General features: G+C 41.1%; 1 non-coding gene across 1 annotated transcript; it reads left to right on the plus strand.

Annotated features, from left to right (window-relative positions):
- Nucleotides 1-3,329: 3,329 nt before the first annotated feature.
- Nucleotides 3,330-3,421, plus strand: LOC148006687 (small nucleolar RNA SNORD116). The gene has a single exon (XR_015679232.1). It is a non-coding gene; the product is annotated as a small nucleolar RNA SNORD116 (small nucleolar RNA).
- The last annotated feature ends 4,517 nt before the right edge of the window (nt 3,422-7,938 follow it).

A 7,938-nucleotide genomic window follows, 5' to 3' on the forward strand; every position in this document is an offset into this window, starting at 1 on the left:
CCTTCATCTATATTTAAACCAGTGACCTCAGCTCCTTGAATGGCACTGCAGGTAACTGTTGAGTAAACGGAGGGAGGAATTACAAGGGGGATAGAATGAGGTGTGAAGAAGGAGAAGTGATTTTCTCTCTAGGGTGACTTCATGAGATCATGGCTTCGATGGGTCCCAGAGCAACTCTTCCCACACCACCCTCACCCACAGACTGGAACCTGAGGTTAGGAAGTGCCTTTCATCTTTGCTTGGCATCCCACCCCAGTTCTCTCTCCTGGTGCATTTCCCCCTGAATATTTTTTCTCCCACCAGATGGCACTATATCTTCAATATTCAGAGCTATGGGTTTATTTAAATTACGCTTCTTTGTTCTCCCTGCTACTCGAACCTTAAGGAATGGGTTTAAAGACCTATTCCAGGTTGACATCATGCAGATCATCGTGTTTTGAAATGGCAGGCAGCCCAGCAATATGAAAGTTCATGAAATATTTATAAAAGTCAATCCAAAAGGCAATAAAGGCATTGATTTCTACAGCCAAAGCCGAGATTTGATGTCAGACAATCAATGTTAAGATGTCACGACTTCCCCCTTACTACAAAAACTAGAAGCGATAAAGGAATGATAAGTAAACCAAGCTGGATGTGGCATGCATATGCATATATGCATATATACATGGATATACATATATACACACACACATATGCATAGCATACTATATCTTTTACATGATCTCATCTACCAGGACAACTTGCCAAAGTCAGGTTTGATAAGAGGTTTGTGTACTGCACTCTGGAGTTCTCTGGCCACTGGGACATTTGAGGAAGGAAAGGTCTGATTTTTCCCTCCCGTAAGAACAGGGTCATTAGGCGTGGGCCTGCGGGTTTAGCTCTGGGTTTGTGCAGGCGAAGGGAACACAGAAATCAACACAATCTCCCCTCACCTGACTTGGAACTGCAAGCAGCCCGTGTAACACACCTAAGTCCATGTGCTATTCTTTCAAAGTAGCTGTGAGGTCTCTGAGTCTCACCACGTACCCCGCACTCAGCAGTCTGGGGAGTGTGGAGAAGATTTGTAAATATCTAATTTGGAGTCGCCCTGCTCAGTCATAAAACAATGTCTCTTGGGGTTTCTAAGTTCTACGTAATTTTACTGTTATTCCCTCAAATCCAGCCCCTTAGGTGGCCAAGCCTGCTTCAGATCTGACAGCTTCCCTCCACGAGTTCTCCCTCTCATGAGTAAATTAAACAATACTAATATATATTTTTAGTAAAAAGTTTTCTTGGAGAAAGACTTCAGAGTTTGCTTTTTTATACTAATAAGCCTTCCGGATCAACACATTCTAAACCTGTGAGTCAAATTCTTGGTAGTAGATATTCCCTTGTAACTATATGTTTAAATTCATTTCAAATGCTACCTTTTGCTGCACCGATAAATTCTTATACTGTCTTAAGGAGCAGAACGTCAGTAAATTAACAATATTTTTTGTGAGTGGATTAATATATATTATCATCCGTGTGGAATACAGTGCATAGTTGTTGTGTAAAAATAAAAAAAAAATTCCAATTTCTCCTCTCAGAGTAATCCTAATGGCTTCGTGCTAGTGGGCAGATATCTCTCTCTCTCTCTCTTTCTCTCTCTCTCTCTTTCTCTCTCTCTCTCTCTCTCTCTCTCTCTCTCTCTCTCTCTCTCTCTCTCTCTCTGTTGGCAAATTGTCTAACTCATACATAACCCATGATTCTTCTACGTGACCACTTGATCTTTTAGCAAAGACTCCTATTAGGGACAATTAACAGACACAAGACTTAAGGGAAGTGAAAGGCAGATATAAACAGAGCACACGGCAGAGATGGAGAACAGGGGTAGAGATAAGGCCTTGTGATCAGTGACACAGACAGCACCTGCGTGTCTCGGTGGCTTTGGACACAGGCTCTTCACTGATGACCAGAGTGGTATGTTCAGCTCCCAACCATTTTCCTGACCAGCTGCCTACTATTTTGAGAAAAGCATGCTTGTTTAGAGCCTAGAACACACTGCTGGAGATGTTTTCTAAAGAAAATCTTAGAAGAATTATAAATAACATGTTAACCGAACACATGTATCTATTTGATTTTTTGGGGGTGTTCTTGTAAACCAGAGATTGAAGATGAGATCCTATGAACTGTGGGGTCTTTGAGCCTTGAAAGAAAAGTAATCGGTTCCTCAGCTCTGCTTCAAGTGTCTCTAAGACACGCAGCCTCTCCCAGAACACAACAATCCAGCTCAGGCCTCAGAGCTCAGGTTTGGTATCGCTGTCTGCATTTGCCTAGTATGAATATCTGAGTTGTTTCATGATTTGAGCCTGCATTACATATATCCATACACTGATATATGTATATATATGTTATACACATTTATCTATGCTTAACTTCAATGTTTATACCTGGCACAGTTCTTTGTATAAACATGCAACTATCTGTATACACATGAAAACACAAAATATTTAATATTTCATATTCAGCATTTTTCAATAACATTTCATTTGAATCAGAAAAATGATATCAGTATAAAATTTTAAGTATCGCATAATTTGAAAGTTTGTGTGTTCCTTAAGAAAGATTATTTTTCTGAAGTGTTAGCCAGGTTGGTAGAATCAATCTTTTGTGGGTACCTGTCTTTTCTCTGTATAAAACTTGTCATATGTTAACTTACTAATCAGTGCCAGGCAAGTTGGTAAGATTACCAAGTAGGCCATCACAGAGGGGCCACACGTTTGTCTTTATTTCATTTTCTTCTGAGTTACAATATGGAACCACAGAGGCTGTTCCAGCAATAACTATCACATTGGACTCAAATTCAGCCTGGGGCTACCCCTCAGGAAGGAAGGACTCCAATATCGAGAGCACTGGGTGGACAGATGTCTCTTCTAAAAATACTGAATTTCAAGGTGACCTTTTCTGGGTAGTACCTGTAAGTGAGTTCCTCGCTCCCTCCTCCCAGCTCCGCCCCCTCCACCAAGTCCCCGCCCCCTATTCCCAGCCCTGCCCCCTCCTCCCTTGCCCTCTTGCTTTCAGGTCACCCTTTGTTTCTCATGTTCCACAGAGGAAATGCCCATGTCTTAAAACCCCAGCTTTTGATGGCATGATGGAGCTGCCTTGTTGGCCCCAATCTGATCACCACCAGATTTATAACACAGACTATATACATGTGGGAATTCTACCAACAGCCCTGCTCATGGGGCTGTCTCCCAGTTCTACGTTTTAGATTGCATCCTGTCTGGGTTACTTTAATCATTGAAACGCTTTAATGGATTTTAATAATTAGTAGAGTATAGTCCCCCAGGCTTATATGGACTGAGTTAGCCTCGTTTTTCACTTCCATTAGCATCATTTCTTTGTACTTTGAAAAAAATAAAAAAAAGCCTTTTCCATGTTTTTATTCTAACTAAGTGGCATTAGAGAAGACAGGGTGCTTTTGTTTTCTAGTTTAACATCAGAGTACGCTGTCTCATCTGCTTATTTGCGGATGCGAAAGCCAATAGGTTTTCTATAGTTTATTTAGATTCCTTGCATTTCTTCGTAAATGCATTACAACGTGTGGCATCTACTATTCTATGAGCAATCTGGGTTCATTTAGACTTTTCAGAGTGGTTATCCTTGGCCCAGAGGAGACTACCAAGTTTGCATGAATTTGCTCTTGGGACATTTTGCCTGAGTTCTCTGGAGAGTTTGTATGTTTCAGTTGATCTTCCTGAATTCCTTTGGTATACAAGAAACATGTACAGATGATTACAACTTTTAAAATATTTTTTAAGATTATAATTGCCTCATTTCCCCCCTTTTTTTTCCTCCCTTCAAACCCTCCTCTGCACATCCCCTCACTGTTCTCTTTGAATGTGTGGCCTCTTCTTTAATTATTACTACATGTGTGTATGTGTGTGTATGTATTTATGTGTGTGTATATGTATATGTGTATATGTGTGTGTATGTGTGTGTATGTATGTATGTGTGTGTATATGTATATGTGTGTGTATGTATGTGTATATGTATGTGTGTGTGTGTGTGTGTGCGCGCGTGCACATGTGTGCGCCAAAAAACAAAGTTCGAGCACCCAACCCAAGCCAGCCGTGTTGACTCTCGGCAGTGGAGTACAATGGTGAATGACAGTGTGGCCATTTTCACTTTCAGAGAGAATTCAGCCTCTTGGGATCCTACTTGGCAATTATCCCTTCAATTAATTAAAAATATAGCTCATCTTGTAACTAGATGGATTCATAAGATATTAAAAAATATTGTGAATTAAGTGTTGTAACAAAGTAATTGATACATGTATAAAAATATTAACTGTTGATGTAAACGAGATCTCTCCTGGGACCCATCATTCAGGCACAACAAATCTTCTTCTCTCGACCCTTGAAGACTGGTTCTTAGGATGATGCTAACACACATTTAAATACCTCTAGGCCTTTTTAGAACACTTTCACTGCTTACTGGAAATCCTAATGGCAAGAAAACAGTATTTCTCAATTACGTATTCTTTTTAGTATGCAAATTTGATTTTTAATCATTAATAAATGATAAAATTTATTTATTAACTGTTTTCAAATAAATGCACCATTTGTTATCCCAAACAACAACAACAACAAAATTACAAAATTACAAAAAACAAAGATTAACAAGTGTTGGTAAGAAGGTAGAGAGGCTGAACCTCGTCCTAGCTGTTGGGAATGGAGAGTGGTGCAGCTGATGTGGAAAACAGCATCGTTGTTCCTCAAAGGGCTACAAAGAGCATCACTACATGGTCCAGAAAACCCAGTTCTGGGTACAAAGTCTAAAGAACTGAGAATGGGCACTTGATCAGATTCTGAGCACCTCCTCAAAGCTGTGTTTACAATAACTAAAAACTAAAGCAATCCAGGTGAATGATTGACAGTCAGCTACACACACACAAGGGGTCAATGCTTTGCTTTAAGAAGGAAATTCTAACACATGGCACAACATGGATGAGCCTGGAAGACATTCATAAGTGTCACTTTGCTTCTATGGGTCACTTGGACTAGACAAATTCATAGAGAGCAGCTAAAAGCAGGAATAGAAGGAACAGGAACTCCGGGCTGTGTCTTCTAAAAGGTTCTGAGCTCCTTCTATGAAAGATTCTCTCAGAAGATGAAAAGCAATTTGAAACTGGATTATGCAACCCTGAGAGCCAAAAATGGGTACAATGACAACTATGTGTCACACTTTAGCATATAAAATATGATTTTTTATTAAATTAGTGGACATACCTGGTGATTTCAGAGTACCATAAATTTTGTAAACACCTGACACAATTCAATTCTTTGTTTCTATAGCAAAATGTTAAATGTGGACCTGTTTTTAAAACTCATATTTGTTTTCATTGCTGATCTGAATAATAGTATAAAATCCTCTCAAACTAGGAGTGATTTCATCACCTTTTAGAAAGAGAATCTTCATAGAATTCAAATGCAATCCCTACAGGTTAGTCCATTCCTAAGCATTGCTGCAAACATCATCTAATCAGGGAGTCTTTTGAATAATAGACCCGTTCTTTTGTTCCCATTTCTATTTGGATGGCTGGCTTTAACACGTGCAAATCTGCACTCCTCTACTGTCACCACCTCTAAGCAATGCCACGCCAGCCCGTGAGGATCCCACTCCATCACCTGGTTTGTCCCGTATTTCAGGTGTGCCTGACTAAATTGTGATGCGGGCATCAGCTTCGGGTCCTCTGATCACAGAGTAGCATTGTCGTCCATAATCCAGTTGAGGAGCCCCAGGCTTCTTTGGTTGTTCTTTGGCTGTTCTTTGGCTGTTCTTTGGTGTTGCTGCATCCAGAGAAATGATGTTACTGATTCTTTAGATACTGTCCCGTTTTGGTGTCTGTTGATGTAATGAAACATTCTGATCAAAAGCAGCTTGTAAGAAGGAAAGGGGTACAGTTTACATCCTATGCCTCTTGAGTGCTGGGATTAAAGGCTTGCATCACCATACTCAGGTTATTTCCTAAGGATTTGAATATGTAAGTGTAAATACAAATACATAAAAAGCTGCATCTCACAGACATAGTTATAAATATTATATAAAAGGAAAATTTAAAAATACTTTTACTTAAAGTCATAATATGAAGCCAAGGCTGGCTTAGAACTCACTTGTATCCTAGCATGGCTTGAAATTGTAACAGTCCTTTCCTGGATCAGCCTCCAGTGTGCTGGGGTTTCAGACAGGAGTCAGCATACCTGCTTTGCAAAAACTGATGTTTTTAAAAAATCTTATTTTTTTCTCTTCTATTAGAACTTGTGCATCTAAACTGCAAACATGTAGGGTAAAGGGCATCTAAGAGTTGGTAATATACCTGTGACACTTTATGAGTTTGACACAGGTAGGACATCACTGAGCCTTGAGTCAGAGCTCAGGAATAATTAACTGGCTAAGCGCACAGCAAGCTTGGCATGGATGGCAGATGAGATCAGGCACTTCTGTCGTCCTGTACACTGTGGGCTGTTTAACAGCATCCCTGGGCACTACCAACTAGGGTACCAGTAGCATCCTAACCTATGGCCATACCCTTGACCATACAAAGACACATGTTTCCAGAGATTGGAGAACTCAGCCCTTGCTGAGAACCACAGTTTACTTCGTTAGACAGTTTTATATCATCATATTTCTTCCATCTATATTCCATCTATATTTTTTCTCCTTTCCTAAATGTTGGGTTGATGTTTTTTGAGATGAAAGATAAGGAAAGATGACATCAATACTGGCCCAGTGGAAGAGGGTACTTCAAGAACAGCAGCAACACCACTACACTGGAGACACTCGAGGAGTCCCCCACCCTTCACTGCTCATGGCAAAATCAAAACAACCTGAGTTGAAAATTCTGACCTCTCAAGAAAATGGATTTCTCTTCTAGGGGAATTGTCAAGAAAGCTCCCCCCACCACACAGATAAGCAGAGCAATCAAGAAAGCACCCTGGGGACATGACACTCAATCCCACGGAACATGAGTGACAAGCCTGCAGATTGTGGAAATCACCACAGGAGACCCAGGAGTAGCTCCAGTTGACATCCTGGGAGCTCGTCTCTCTTCCCTGGCTGTTCTGTGTGAGGACAGGCAAATGACATACATTATGTCACCTGCTATGACATCTCGTTTCTGTTTTTCCTCATAAAGCTGATTTTTGTTATCCTAAAATAACATCCTTGTTAAGCGGAAGCCCACTGCTCAGAAGCCCTAACCGTGCCTGCTACTCAGTAAATATTTGCCAGCAGAAGGGACTGGATGGTCACTGGGTATCATGCTGTTACCAGGTCCCTGGGGCCACCCCCTCTCTCTTCTGCACTCCTGCCCCCTCCCAATGTGTGCATCTGTGCATCTGCACATGTGGAGGTAGATGACAGCCTCACATGTCATCCTCAGGCGCATCACCCTTGTGCTTTAGATAGTTTCTCACTGGCCTTGAACTCACTAAGTAGGCTAGGCTGAACCCGTGGGAATCCTGTTCCTATATTCCCGGAGCTAGGATTACAAGCGTGCACTCCTATGCCAGGACTTTCACCTGGGCTCTGGAGATACGACTGATCCTTGTAAGGAGGAGAAGGCATTTTACTGACCAAAGATCAGAACCCTCAGAGAGGTCAGAGGTCTTGAAGATCAAGGAGGTGGGCACGTGAAGAGAACTTCTTACCCAAAGAGAACCTTGGTCTATGTCAAATGCTCTTATCAGCTGTGGAATGTCACCTCATCTTAGGCTCCAGGACCGGGACTGACTATCATGAACTGGAGTCCAAATAACCCCCTTCCCCCTATTCCTTAATCACCTGAAGTATTGTGTTACAGTGGTCAAATGCTCCCCAACACCCCCTTATTCATGAATACTGACCCAATACCACAAATACTGATCTAATAGCACAATGCTTAATTTCTAAGTTAAATAAAAGTGAGCTCGAGTT

The sequence above is a fragment of the Rattus norvegicus genome, chromosome 2 (assembly GCF_021556685.1).
Source record: "Rattus norvegicus strain SHRSP/BbbUtx chromosome 2, alternate assembly SHRSP_T2T, whole genome shotgun sequence".
NCBI lineage: Eukaryota > Metazoa > Chordata > Mammalia > Rodentia > Muridae > Rattus > Rattus norvegicus.